We start from the raw sequence: 16,455 nt of genomic DNA, 5'->3' as shown, positions 1-16,455 counted from the left end.
ATAATAATAATAATTTAAGTTTAAGGTCATTAAAGCAATAATAATAATAATAATTTAAGTTTAAGGTCATAAGTTTTCATTGTTTTAATATTTATTATTAAAAAAAATTAAAAATTTAAAAAAAAAAATTAGAGGAAAACCCATAATTTCTATTAATGAAAATAAAATTACATTTTGTAGCCAAGAAGAAACCTATTCAAATATTAAATATAGAGCAGACATGCCCATAGAAAAAACTCCAAGAAAATGCACCTGAACATGCCTCGCTATAGTCAATATCATAAATAAGGCGTAAAGGTCAAGAAAATAAAGAAGGCCCAGAAGCCCGACAAGAATCCCCAAAGGGAACATCAGAAAAACCCACAAAAAAACGCCTCAAAGGATGCAAGATATACAAGCTAGAAACCCCAGCAAACCAAAATGTTGGCAAAAAAACTAGCTGAAACATTGGGCACAAGCAGCCTAGCTAGCCCCAAAAAAAGGCAAGCCAACGAATCAAGCAAAAGAACCACAAAAACCCCTAGCAAGGCCCAAGAAGTTGACGACATCAATGGAAACAACGATGAACAACAACACAAGCTTAACAAATCCACAATCCACAAGCCACAACAAAGGCATCCACAAGAGAATGCAGTGCGACCCCCACCAAAGGCATTAGGAAAAATGAAAACATGGCAACTACTAAGGCATTGTCTAAGCAGAGTTGCAAGAGGTTGAAAGGAAGAGAGGGCCACATCTAGCCAGTTGGACTCCTCATTAACGAGACCAAGAAAAAACTAGACAATCAAGGCTTGAAATACCAAAAAATCACTCTGAGAGAGTCATCCCACTACAATTAAAAAAAAAAACCAATTGTGCAAACTTAGTGGAGTGAAAAACCCTAGTTTTCCTACTACTATTATTATTATTTAATTTTAAAATCACAATCAAGCCTTATTTTATAATACATATTTTACTCTCTTTAAACTCCTACAAAGAAACCCATATTTTTAACCATTAAGCCTCTCTCTCTCTCTCTCTCTCTCTCTCTCTCTCTATATATATATATATATAAGATGATATACACAGATATGTATATACTTCTCTCATGAATATATATCCACCTAGATCCATCTTAATTCCAAATCTACCAAGAGTGGAGAGGGATCAAATCTCTTTCTATTTATAAGGGTTTTTCACATCCACAGATTTGATCCCTCTAGCTATTTGGTAAATATAGAATTAAGATGGATTTATGTTGGTTTTATTATTAATTATAATTATTGATTATATATTTTTTATTTTATTTTTAGTTTTTTGTAATTTGACCAAGTCAAAATATTTTATTAATAATATCATTATTAATTTATTTTATTTTGACCAATTCAAAATGTTTATAGGACATTACAACATCTTTACCATTCTTGAGATTTCCTCTCCACATAGTTACATTTAACCTTTTATTATTGTTTAATTGAGGCTACATGTAAATGTTTACCAACATTCACATATAACATCCTAATAATAATAATAATACATGGTAAAGTGGGGGTGAATATTCATGGTTAAGAATCTTGTTATATTGTAAATTTATTGTAAGTATTAAATTTTATGTGCTTATTAATTAAAATAAATATGGTTATGGAACCATTATTTTTATTTATATGGTACAATGGATATTAATTTATAACTACTGTTTATATTTTTTATATTTTAATGTTTTAATATGATATGTATATTAGAATTTTCTTTTATCTAAAAATTTGTTTGTAATTTTATCAATAAAAATAAAATTTTAAAAATAATAATAATTGAATTTAAAACATGTTTACACCTAACCTCTCATAGCTAATGCTTACAAATCTCCCCTCGGTTGTAGAGCACCTAATGACGCAATAATTTTTTTCCTTTGAAATATATATATATATATATATATATATATATATATATATATATATATATATATATTTCAAAAAAATTAAACATTCAACTCATTCAAGCTATATACATACTCTCAAATATTACATAGTAATGAATAATTTAAAAATATTAATATCTTTTGAAAAATATTAATATTTTTCAAAAGAAATATGATTAAATACAGTATTACCCCTTAACACTAATTCAAACACTAAAGAAAGGATACCACCCCACACATAAGATCATTATTGTCATTCCATGTAGACCCACATATTATATTATATTATATGCATAAGGTCTACACTTAGTCAACTTGTGCCATAGCATCTTTATTTGTGGGATATTAAAGAATATCTCTAATTTCACTAGATATTGATAGAAACCTCCCAAAATCTTTTTGTTAAACCCCCTCCCATACATCTTTCTCATAAAAATAAACCTTATTTTTAATAGGTATCTTGTACTTTTACTAAACATATCTTTGTATACCCACTAATTCCTATAAATACCCCACCCTAAATCCACTCCCCTAATACCTATAATATATTGACTATATTTTGAGTTATCGTTTCAACATGGTTTAAAAATAAATAAAAACCCTCTTTATGAATGAATGTGGTAAGATATTGGTCAACAAGGTGAATCCTCTATGATTATATGTTCCTTAATGAATTCGACACTTTCTTAATTTCTCATATTGCAAGGGTCATAACCAAGAACTTCTTGTTCTAAGGAAGGGCTACGAGGCATCTATGATATCATTATGACCTATCATACACAACTTGATCCATTAGGTTCTCTTGATTCCATTAATATGTTATGACTTTTTAGAGTAAGAGACTCCTAGTATTCACTTGTCGTTGTCAATACTAACTCCACCCAATTTTCATTGTTAAAAACTAAAGTTGGTGTAAGTATATTAGCAAGGAGCTCCTTGTTTACGATGTAAAAAGCCCCACCCTAATGTAATACTACATATAAATGTTTCATGTTTAATTTGATTTATTGATATGCATAGTTGCAATAGTTCAATAGAGTTACTCAACTATAAAAAAGGAACAATTTATTTAGGATTCTAAATCCACAGCCTCCCAATATTAATATTATAAAGAAGTTGTTGATGAGGTTAAATGCACCACCAACGACTAGGGGATCTCACTGATATGAAGTTCCAATTAGACCTCACACCATTTGGGATAGGAATCCCATCTAGAATGTTGGTCTGTTGCCATTTCATGTTTAAGTGAAGATTAGATTTTGCATAGAGAAAGAGCAAGAAGAAAATAAATTCAAAGACCTTTGACGAGATGAAAGTTAGAACAAATTATGAAATACTTTAAGAAAAAGATACATCAAATATTGTAGTGAAGAATAAATTTAACATGAATCTCAAAGAAAGAGTGGTAACAAACTTCAATTAAGATACATGTGTGAAGAAATATATTAATTATTGATTATAAAATAGTTTGCAATTAATAAGTAGCGTGAAATTATATACATAACTCACAAAATAGCTCGAAGATATAAGTTTTCGAGTAACAAAATATTTCATCAATCATAAACACATGAATAGCAAACACATATCATTGAATAGCAGCAAGAATAATCTATCAGCTTTCAATTATGCATGAGAGAAATGCTTTCCTTGGCTCAAAAGAGCTTCTTAATATTGGAGTTGAAATATTTAATGCAAAAGTACACAAAATATCCAAGAGATCCAGTAATGGAAATGAAAAACTATCACTTGATCTTCAAAAGGAATCTACAAGCTTTCCCTTTCCAAAGTGATCTAAGGTGTCTAAAACTAAGAGTCTTTTCTAACTAGCTATGAAGCTATATTTATACAAAGTTAGGTGCATTTTCACCTTCCATGAATTTTCAAATACCCTCATGACTTTCCGGCTTCTTTTATTAATTTTCAACTTCTTTTGCATAGAATTTATATTTCATTTTTAATTCTAATTCTACTTTATTTACATAAATACCTGGAAATTCAAAACAATAAAATGAACATATTTCGTAGCAGTAATTCCAAAATAGAAAAAGGTGTAATCTGAAATTGCAATTATTGAGCTAGGTAAGTGTGTCATGTTTTGTAATCAACAACTATGAATAGTAATTGGCTATGTTAGTGTCAGTCTTTCCAGCCTTCCTCCAGTGATCAAATGTACTCTTACAAAGTGATTTTGAAGTGTCAAGGTCAAATTTTGTCATTTGAGTGAGTCTTCAAGCAAAATTTGGTCACTAGGCATTAGGTCTAGGGTTTGCTCTCACTCTTCTCAAAGTTGTCCAAATGGCAGTCCATGTCATCATTCAGCTGAGTCTATCATCATTCATAGGGTTTTCATTATCATCTCAGTGTCTAATGAGTCTTTTTACATCTTATTCATGCTTCAGTGGTGCCTAGGCAAGGTCATTTCCCTCTCCTAGGGTTTTGAAGCCAATTTCTCTTGGACGGTCAAATCATCGGCAAAAGTTGTATCCTGATGTTCATACACCTTCCCCTATCCTTAAAGTACCTTACCAAATGCTTCCCATCCCTTAGATCCGCCAAATTCCTCATTTTTGCACAAACCCTAGTTTCTAGCTACAACGTGGCAATTTTCTAGGTTGGGCCTGTGTCTTGCCCTTTTGGACCCCTTCCCCTCACTCAACCTCTGAGATTCCACTTTCCCCTGCTTCCTAACATCCCTTCCCACTCCCAAAAATTTTCCCAAGAGCCAGTTGGACTCCTCATTAACAAGACCAAGAAAAAACTAGACAGTCAAGGCTTGAAATACCGAAAAATCACTCCATGAGAGTCATCCCACTACAATTACAAAAAAGAAACCAATTTTGCAAACTTAGAGGAGTGAAAAACCCTAGATTTCCTACTACTATTATTATTATTTAATTTTAAAATCACAATCACGCCTTATTTTATAATACATATTTTACTCTCTTTAAACTCCTACAAAGAAACACATATTTTTAACCATTAAGCCCCCCCCCCCCCCCTCTCTCTCTCTCTTTCTCTCTCTCTATATATATAAGATGATATACATAGATATGTATATACTTCTCTCATGAATATATATCCACCTAGATCCATCTTAACTCCAAATCTACCAAGAGTGGAGAGGGATCAAATCTCTTTCTATATAAGGGTTTTGCACATCCAAAGATTTGATCCCTCTAGGTATTTGGTAAATATAGAATTAAGACGGATTTAGGTTGGTTTTATTATTAATTATAATTATTTATTATATATTTTTTATTTTATCTTTTTGTAATTTGACCAAGTCAAAATATTTTATTAATAATTATCATTATTAATTTATTTTATTTTGACCAATTCAAAATGTTTATAGGACATTACAAAATCTTTACCATTCTTGAGATTTCCTCTCCACATAGTTACTTTTAACCTTTTATTATTGTTTAATTGAGGCTACATGTAAATGTTTACCAACATTCACATATAACATCCTAATAATAATAATAATAATAATAATAATAATACATGGTAAAGTGGGGGTGAATATTCATGGTTAAGAATCTTGTTATATTGTAAATTTATTGTAAGTATTAAATTTATGTGCTTATTAATTAAAATAAATATGGTTATGGAACCATTATTTTAATTTATATGGTACAATGGATATTAATTTATAACTATTGTTTATATGTTATATATTTTAATGTTTTAATGTGATATGTATATTAGAATTTTCTTTTATCTAAAAATTTGTTTGTAATTTTATTAATAAAAATAAAATTTTAAAAATAATAATAATTGAATTTAAAACATGTTTACACCTAACCTTTCACAGCTAACGCTTACAAATCTCCCCTGGGTTGTAGAGCACCTAATGACGCAATAATTTTTTTCCTTTGAAATAAATAAATAAATATATATATATATATATATCAAAAAAATTAAACATTCAACTCATTCAAGCTATATACATACTCTCAAATATTACATAATAATGAATAATTTAAAAATATTAATATCTTTTGAAAAATATTAATATTTTTCAAAAGAAATATGATTAAATACATTATTACCCCTTAACACTAATTCAAACACTAAAGAAAGGATACCACCCCACACATAAGATCATTATTGTCATTCCATGTAGACCCACATATTATATTATATTATATTATATTATATTATATGCATAAGGTCTACACTTAGTCAATTTGTGCCATAGCATCTTTATTTGTGGGATATTAAAGAATACCTCTAATTTCACTAGATATTGATAGAAACCTCCCAAAATATTTTTGTTAAACCCCCTCCAATACATCTTTCTCATAAAAATAAACCTTATTTTTAATAGGTATCTTGTAATTTTACTAAATATATCTTTGTATACCCGCTAATTCCTATAAATACCCCACCCTAAATCCACTCCCCTAATACCTATAATATATTGACTAAATTTTGAGTTATCATTTCAACATGGTTTAAAAATAAATAAAAACCCTCTTTATGAATGAATGTGGTAAGATATTGGTCAACAAGGTGAATCCTCTATGATTATATGTTCCTTAGTGAATTCAATACTTTCTTAATTTCTCATATTGCAAAGGTCATAACCAAGAACTTCTTGTTCTAAGGAAGGGCTACGAGGCATCTATGATATCATTATGACCTATCATACACAACTTGATCCATTAGGTTCTCTTGATTCCATTAATATGTTATGACTTTTTAGAGTAAGAGATTCCTAGTATTCACTTGTCGTTGTCAACACTAACTCCACCCAATTTTCATTATTAAAAAATAAAGTTGGTGTAAGTATATTAGCAAGGAGCTCCCTTTTTACGGTGTAAAAAGCCCCACCCTAATGTAATACTACATATAAATGTTTCATGTTTAATTTTATTTATTGATATGCATAGTTGTAATAGTTCAATAGAGTTACTCAACTATAAAAAAAAAGAACAATTTATTTAGGATTCTAAATCCACAACCTCCCAATATTTAAGATTATAAAGAAGTTGTTGATGAGGTTAAATGCACCACCAAGGGCTAGGGGATCTCACTGATATGAAGTTCCAATTAGATCTCACGCCATTTGGGATAGGAATCCCATCTAGAATGTTGGTCTATTGCCATTTCATGTTTAAGTGAGGATTAGATTTTGCATAGAGAAAGAGCAAGAAGAAAATAAATTCAAAGACCTTTGATGAGATGCAAGTTAGAACAAATTATGAAATACTTTAAGAAAAAGATACATCAAATATTGTAGTGAAGAATAAATTTAACATGAATCTCAAAGAAAGAGTGATAACAAACTTCAATTAAGATACATGTGTGAAGAAATATATTAATTATTGATTATAAAATAGTTTGCAATTAATAAGTAGCGTGAAATTATATACATAACTCACAAAATAGCTTGAAGATATAAGTTTCCGAGTAACAAAATATTTCATCAATCATAAACACATGAATAGAAAACACATATCATTGAATAGCAGCAAGAATAATCTAACAGCTTTCAATGACGCATGACACAAATTCTTTCCTTGGGTCAAAAGAGCTTCTCAATATTGGAGCTGAAATATTTAATGCACAAGTACACAAAATATCCAAGAGATTCAGTAATGGAAATGAAAAACTATCACTTGATCTTCAAAAGGAATCTACAAGCTTTCCCTTTCCAAAGTGATCTAAGGTGTCTAAAACTAAAAGTCTTTTCTAACTAGCTATGAAGGTATATTTATACAAAGTTAGGTGCATTTTCACCTTCCATGAATTTGCAAATACCCTCATGACTTTCCAGCTTCTTTTATTAATTTTCAACTTCTTTTGCATAGAATTTATATTTCATTTTTAATTCTAAATCTACTTTATTTACATAAATACCTGGAAATTCAAAACAATAAAATGAACATATTTCGTAGTAATAATTCCAAAATAGAAAAAGGTATAGTCTGAAATTGCAATTATTGAGCTAGGTAAGTGTGTCATGTTTTGTAATCTACAACTATGAATAGTAATTGGCTCAATATCAGCTTTCATATGCAATCTCACAGTCGAAAGAACCAGACACTATTATCTTCATGACTACTTCTACTTAGTGGAATAGCATGGAGAGCATTGGATGCAACTTTAGGGGTTCTACCTCATGTTCCACTCTATCTCTTTTGGTGGGATGTAAATCATTTTGAGCAATGGTCATCCTGAATGCATCTATGAATTCTCGTATTTATCTTTGAATTTCTTGTTCTAGCCTTACTTCCCTATGTTCTTTGATATAGACTATTTTATCATACCTGATAAGAATTGCTATCATACTATGACATTGTCGACAATCGCTCATACTATGAAACTATCAATAATCACTCCCTATCTTGACCATATATTTCCCCGGCTTCTAGTGGGCTTGGATGATCAATCTAATTTTTTCTTGAGCCCTTTCCCTAGCCATTTCATCCTTTATTGGTAGGTGGAGTAGTGCATTGGGATATTTTATGTCCCACTCTCACATTATTTCCACAGCGGTCGAAGTATCCCTTAATAGTGTGTCTTTTTCCTTTTGTTGATTTTAAATGGCCATAAGTCAGGAGGCTACTTTCTGAAGCTTGATCAACTCTTTGTACAATTCTTTCATGATGTCTTCTAGTACTCTGATTTCCTTTAGTGTTGTTTCTTGGAAGTCATCTTCATAGGAACTTGAGTTTGGCAAAGTTTGATTCTCTTTCTTAAGCCTCTCATTCTCATATTGTAAATTGGTCGGGTTCTTCTCCAATTCTTAATATTATTCAACAAATTGTCATTGTTCTTCTCTATAGCACTAGAGAACACAAATCGTATAAAAGTTATTGCAATAGGATTTGTCATAGAACCTACCACTATATCTCATTCAGTGGTCACTAAGAGCAGTTTGGTTAGTTCTCAAGCTAAGTACTTCCACCTTTTCTTGAACAATTATATCTGAGTTGCAATAGAATATGAAGCTTGAAATATCTAGCACTTTATTTTCTTCTTCAACGAAGATACCCATCTCCTCAAGTGGAAATTTCCCCCTGGTGAGTGGTATAGAATGCTTAATATCCATGGAGAGAAATATGGCTTATGCTTCCTTTTGAGTTTGTTCATTTTCCTTGTTTTCTTCTTGTGCTTGCATGTTAATTATTTATTTTGCAAGTATTTATTCTTCATGCTTATTTGCTAATTCTTATTACTTTCTTATTGCTTCTTCCTACTTTTTCTTTTCTTTTACTTGTCTCTGCCTTTCCTCTTCTCAAATTCTATTTTCTTCTTCCTCCTTCTTCCTTTTTTCTTCCTCTTTCTTCCTTTTATTCTCTTTCTTGGATTCTTGTTCTTATTTTAGGTTTTTTTATCTATCTTACCTTGTTGTATCTTTCTCCCTTTCTCTCTTCTAAGATTCTTTCTTGTCGTGTGCATCTTAGCTTTTGGATGTTCCCTTGTTTGTATGTTCGACACCATTTTTAGGTTGGGAGCTACCAATTCCCTTTTGTGCATCTAAGGATTTTGGAACATTGTAAAATTTCTTGAAAATTCCTTCCTCTTAATGGATGCTTGGTGTGTAAGACCACTTGTATTTTAGTTTTCTCCAGTGATCTGCAACAGTGCCCATGGAATCATATTTGTGAAAATTTAGGTCACCAAACCTAAAGTGTTCCACATCAATGGCCTATACTTTTTCTTTTTTTTAAACTTATAACACAGTAAATGCCTACAAATGTTGGGAAAGGTGACCATGGTACCTTCTTTGAATAGACTAGCTACCTCGAGTCTTGTTGGTACCTAGTATGTGATGGTGATTGCTTTAAGATTAGAAAACTTTAAACAAATCAACACCTTGAATCTTGTTATCGCAATGAGATAGTGAGACAGTGTGCTTAAAAAATTAATCTGGAATTTTTGTTTTTAATTTTTATATTTTTATTTTATAATGTAGGAACAGGCAAGGAAATATTTACATCAGCAAATGAAGCAGTAATATATACACAAAAAGTACAATGTTTATAGTTGAAAAGTAGTAAACAAGCAAAAAGAAAATGAGAAATTTGAATCAGACTAATAAGCAAACGATCTAATTAGACTTTAGGCTAGAATTCCTTTAGTTCTATAGAGCATAAGTTGTTATAAACACAAGGAGAAGGGAGTGAGCTAATCAGAATTAGGCTAAAAATCCTTTAGTTCTGTAAATCATAAGTTATTGAAATCAATAAGAGGAACTACTAAATAAAAATCAGCTTAAATACAAACAGATATTTAGACAATAGAACTAGAGAATAAAAGGCTGATTTTATTCAGTTAAACAAAGTACAGCTGAAGTCCTAAAAAGGAAATCTTTTGTGAAAGATGTTTACCAACCTTGTCACAAACTAGTGCAATCTAACATTATCATATATAATAATCTGAAAAAAAATCGAGAATGACAACGAAATGAAATCCTTCATGCAAGTGTAGATGCGGGTAGCTTACTTTCTGCAAATAAATAGTTGTTAGTACTAGAAAAGATATATGGATATTCAAACAAAAATAAATGAATTAGAAAGATACAAGTTATTGATAAGATTTTTAGGAATTTCAATGGAGTCACATAATTGTTTGTCACTCGTTGATGAAACAAGGTTGTTTTCACCATCAAGATTAGCCTAAGAACTGTAAGAAATTGAAATCAGTGAAAAAATAACAACCAGAAACTTATAGCATACCTCTATTTCCACAGTTCCCTCTCTTACCTTCATAGATGTCCCCTCTTTTTAAAGAGGCTCCAAACAATTTGGGAAGTTTTTCAAGCTTAAAAGATCAGTTTAATTTTGTTTCTAATTAGGTTAATTAGATAACAAGAGGAGAGAGTTCTAAAGGTTGTCTACAAAAATAATTTTGAATTAATGTTTTGACCTTAGTAGGTGAGACCCTTTCCTCTTCTTTTGTTTTCATATTTGTTGTGTAAAAGTTCAATAAAGAGTTATGTAATCATATGAATATATCCCACAATATCAAGACAACCATCATAAAACTGAATCATGTAAATAAACATATCCATGGTCAGACATTTGTTATTTATCAAATTTCACCCATTCAAAATCCCATGATCAGAGTTGTATGCAAACCATCACTCTTGTTACTCCATTACTCATTGTTGCTCCATATTTCTCGTTCGAGCATATAAAATGTTCCATCATCATCAAATATATGCCAGACATAATCAAAGACTTCTATAAATATATATTTATATATGTAACAATCATGTTCCCCATCCAAAATTTATATATTGTCATGCATAGTGACAAAGCATTAGTCAAAATTGAAACAATCCTCAACAATAGTCACCATAAAAGTGCATTAAAATTATGACTAGAAAAATATAGTTAAACTTAAACCATAATATAATATATTATAATGATTTATCCCTACCTGTGAGAAGGGACTGACACCCCCTGATGATCCTCTTGGAAGGATTGTAAAGTGACAAAACAAGATGAATCATGAGAGGTATCATAACAAGTTACGTGAGCTTTCTAATTCTCGTCATTCGTCATATGTTGTGAGACAATTTCTTGCTTGGGACGTTGATCTACAGGACCAACATCCATTATATGTTGTTGGGAGAATCAATGAGCAGAGTGCGGATGTTGGTTGGCAGGTATAGAGGGTTGCGGCGTTGGATTGGAAGAAAAAACAATTTGTGATGCAACAGATTGCAAACGAGAAGCATGTGCATTAGGAGGAGGCAGAGAGATGGTGGGCCACCCTTGAATTGGGTTGGCGGGTCACTCAGGTACCATATCTTTCTAGTCATCATTATTTCACACATAAAGGGTTGCAGACACATGCAGAGGGACAATAATTTCCATGTTGGAAGCAGAAGGGATTGTGAGTTTTCGTGCTTGATGTCTTGGATGAGGAGGAGGATTATTCAACATATTGACCAGGTTAGTATGCACCAAGCACCCCAAATCTATGAATATGAATCAAAATGAGTGGATATTCTTAATATTTTGTCTCCCCCGACTCTCAAATTCTAATCTATGTTTCCCCTCTTTCAACCTTTGCCCCTGTTTATATTGAAGAAACTCATCCTGCAATAATTGATAGCCATTGATCTCACAAATAATAAAATTAGGAATTATTCTTTGGTGAAGCAATAAATTGTTTGAGTCAAAACAAATAGAGGAAAGAAAAATAAAAAGGGAGGAATAGGTTGCTCAACAAGTGGACGTAGTAGACCAAGAAATAGTAATGCTGTGTTAGGTTTTATTGCTCACAAGAAATAATATTAGTTATACTAAAAAAAATGTTAAAAAAGAAATTATATACCTAAACTTCTTACCATCGGTCATATGATCAAAGAAAAAGGAAATAACACAAATGAGACTCAAGTTAAATATGCATGTACTACTCATTTTGTTGTAATGCAGGTTAAGAATGCATATAAGTAGAAGAAGATAGAAGTTTGGAGATAAGATTCATGAGAACCACGACACGTTTGTCTGAAGGAAACAATTTTCCGACACATTGTATCATTTTACTTTCAAGTTCCATGCTATAAAATGAGAAGCTTAAAATTAACCATGACAAGGAGAATATGGAATAGTTAAGAGAGGAGGGTATTGTTTCTTTTTTTGTGTAAACTTTAATAATGAATGTATAACAAGGTTTGAGAATCAAAAACTATTTTGAGGAGCAGTTACAAAAATACCAAACTCATAGATAACAAAAAATATTCTTTTTATGCACCAACAAAGTCTAGTTGTTTTTTTATCCAAAACGAATGGCCTCAAGAGCTCCCATGGACTTATTAGGGTTTAGAATTAAAAAACTAATCATAAAAAAATACATTCAAAACTAATTACATTTTATGACATGAGTGAAATATCATAGCAAGATGAAGGAGAGTGATTGTATTAACAATAAAATAATGTATGAACCCTTGTCTCATAATATAATGCATACGAAATTGATACTCATTTTTGGGACAAAGTACAAAATACTACTTTTTTAATCATACTGAGGGCTCTAGTAAAATTTCAGGTATATGTACCCAAGGAGGCCCTCAAAGGCTTCAACCTTTGGTGCACACTAGCCACACTTAGGGTGGTTATAAAAACCTCCTCCCACATTTACCCAAGTTCACCGATCTACGAGGGTAAAAATGTGACGAAGAGTTACTATGATATGATCCAACCTCCTAAGTACATTTAAGGAATTGGAATCAACAAGCCAAAACTTTAATGACCTTCCTCAAGAGCTATAGGACCCCCTAGAGCTAAACCACCACTCCAAATTCCCAAAACTTTAGTCAAATTTCTTTTTCACTGACCTGAACTCCTAGTTGCATGCACAATCATGAATCCATGTGACTTTAAGCCTCCATTCGAATGCTTAATCATGCAAGCTAGGGACTACAGTCCCAATTTCCTATTTTTGTGCCTGCAACCACAAAATTTGTGCCACCTTTTCAGGACTAGACTCCATATCACTACACAAAACTTGATGAAACTTTCCAAAAAAATAAATGACATAAATACAAATCCTCTAACACAAAATCCTTTTAATCATTAAGGCCTCTATTTTCCTTCAATTTCCTCCTCACATGCAACCTGTGACACTTCACCTTCCTTTTCTCATATTTTCCATTTTTTCATAAATAAATGCCAATTAATGCCTCTTTGCCTTTTCAAAGCCTTTTCCAATTTCCCCTTAGCCATAATAAACCAAATGAACACCCCCCAGGATGTTTTTCCCAACATTCAGCTTGGCCTACATGTCCCATGACCTTGGTTTTATTTTACCTTTATTAACTTTATTACATGAACTCTTAACCTAGGGCTATAACAAACCCCTCCCCCTCAGGGGAACACCATCCTCGGTGTTCTATGACACCTATAACTAGAAATGTCACTGAAGACCAAAATAGACTACCCATGGAGCTTTATAACTTATCTTGATGTAGTATTTACAATGAACAACTAGGTGAAAAGAAAATCCAACATGAAAAACATGACAACATAACAAGCATATCACTTATTGGAGCTTTATAACATAACTCGTTGTGGTATTTACAATAACAACCATACATAACTATAAACATATACCAAAACTCCCTTACCTTAGCTGGAAAACAATGAAGGATACATAGCCCACATCTGATTAGTCATATCCCAAGTAGCTTCATCGGGCCCAAAGTGCTTCCACTACACCTTAACATGCTCGATTTCTCGATTTTGAAGCATAAGCATATTTTGTTGCAAAATGCACCAAGGTTCTAGCTGGAATTCTCCTTCTGATTCCACTTGTAAAACAGACCAATTAATCACATGATCAACATCTTTCACATATCTCTTAAGCAATGAAACATGGAAAACATCATGGACTTTCATTGTCAAAGGCAATGCAAGTTTGTAGGTCACTGGTCCAATCCTCTCAACGATCTTGAAATGCCTACAATACTGAGGTGTCGATTTCGCACATGACCCAATCCTTAAAGAGCTCTTCTTGGGCTTAATGCATAAGTACACATGCTCCTAAACTTGAAACTCCTCAAATTCCATGTGTTGATCCACATAACTCTTCTATTTATCCTGTATGTTTTAACCCTATACATAAATTACCTGCAAATGAATTCTTAAAACATAGAAAATATAAAATGGTGAGAAATACAAAATAAATACACAGATATTTTCCCTGGACCCCAAAACAGGGACTACCAAATTGATTTTTCAATAGTTTCTTTCAATGTTACAACACATATATATACATGTTGAAGCATTCATAAACCCCAATCCATTAACCCTAGATTAGAACATAATCGTAGTTCTCTTGACCATATCTACAAGATACCATGGGCAGAAAACCATCATGCCCAAGACCATCTGCAAAACCATTGTACAAAACCATAGGTAGGTCCATCCACCTAATATAGGGCCCAAAAAAAATCTTGAGGCATTGCCCCAAACCCCATGTAGGGGGCCTACCACCCCCTTGCAAACCCCCCAACAAGCGGGGTTGCGCCCAACATATCCTATGTTTCCTTTAAATTCTTCGTGATGACCTGCATTTCATGTTCCATCTCTGCCAAAATGTCGGTTTAATCAATACCCTATTCACTGGATCACTCCATCTGATGGGAATATTAAAAATCTTCCCATAAAGTGCCTCAAACAGACTCATCCTTGGTGACTCTTGATAACCATTTTTGTAAGCAAACTCAACCAGTGGAAGATACTCTTCTCACTTTCGCTACTAATTCATAACATATATTCTCAACATGTCCTCCAGAATCCTGTTAACTCTCTATTTTTATCCATCTGTCTATGGATGATAAGTTGTGCTAAATGCCAACTTTTTACCCAAACCTGCAAATAAATCCTTCCAAAACCTCGAAGTGAAATTGGCATCTCTGATAGATACAATCTTTTTAAGAATCTTCTTAGGAATCTTCTTAGTAATCTCACTATCTCCCTGGTGAAGAATTGTGCTACCTCACTTATTGAATAAGTAGGCTTGACCATTATGAAGTGAGCTACCATGGTTAACCTGTCAACCACAACCATGATAGAATCATGTTTTCTATATGTCCTCATAAAACTTGTGATGAAATCCATGGAAATGACCTCCCATTTCCACTTTGGAATTGGAATCAGTTGTAGTAAATCACCCGAATGCTTGCACTCTACCTTTACCTGTTGACAACCCAAGCACCTTGCAATGAGCTCAACCACCTCTTTCTTCATATTCAACCAATGGTAGAGCTTCTTAATTGTTGTCAATGTTTTTTGATATCTTGGGTGACCTAAATACAGTTTTACATGAAATTCCTGCAAAATAAGTGTTGGGACTCATAATTGACCTATTTTTGACCTTATCTTTTTGCTGTATTATTATCCTTTCGCAGTCATATGTTGAAAGCTTTTATTTTATAATGACATAATTACCCGAAGGTACGAAGTAACCTCCCGCATATCTATGTTTAATTGTTCATTGCATATTCGTGAATATCTTTATATTTATCCTTGGAAACGCTGACTAAACTGTCAAGTAATTGCCTTAAGCTTGCAGGAATTATAATGTATAGTTGCTGTAACACCAGAAACAGCAACTATGCAGTTGCTGTAACACTAGAAACAGCAACTATGCAGTTGCTGTAACACCAGAAACAGCAACTACACAGTTGCTGCAACACCAGAAGCAGCAACTCCGTAGTTGCTACAGTCAGCAAGAACAATCACCTAAAACAAGCTATTTTGTAACAGCCGCGAATAACAGAGGGCAACTATTTAAAGAACCCTGACGTGGCATAATCAAGCGGAGGTCTAAAGCAAGAAGAACACAGTCAGCATGGCCTAAATCAGGAACAGCATCGGGAAACGGCAAAGGAATGTGAAGATCCCGAGAAGACGGTCGAAGTCAGTTACCAGCCGTGTAACAGCCAGAACCCAAGAAAGAACATAATTATCATACTGTTGTAACAGCGTTCTGAAATGCTTATTTTTGATAGAATGGGTTAACTGAATGGGCTGTAATACTTTATTGTAATAGATGTCTCCTCTATAAAGAGGAGACATCTACATGAAAAG

This window comes from Pinus tabuliformis, chromosome 2_2, assembly GCF_031772625.1.
Source record: "Pinus tabuliformis cultivar Carrire ecotype Pingquan chromosome 2_2, CPIR1, whole genome shotgun sequence".
In the NCBI taxonomy this organism is placed as follows: domain Eukaryota; kingdom Viridiplantae; phylum Streptophyta; class Pinopsida; order Pinales; family Pinaceae; genus Pinus; species Pinus tabuliformis.
Note: the sequence above shows the minus strand (reverse complement) of the source record.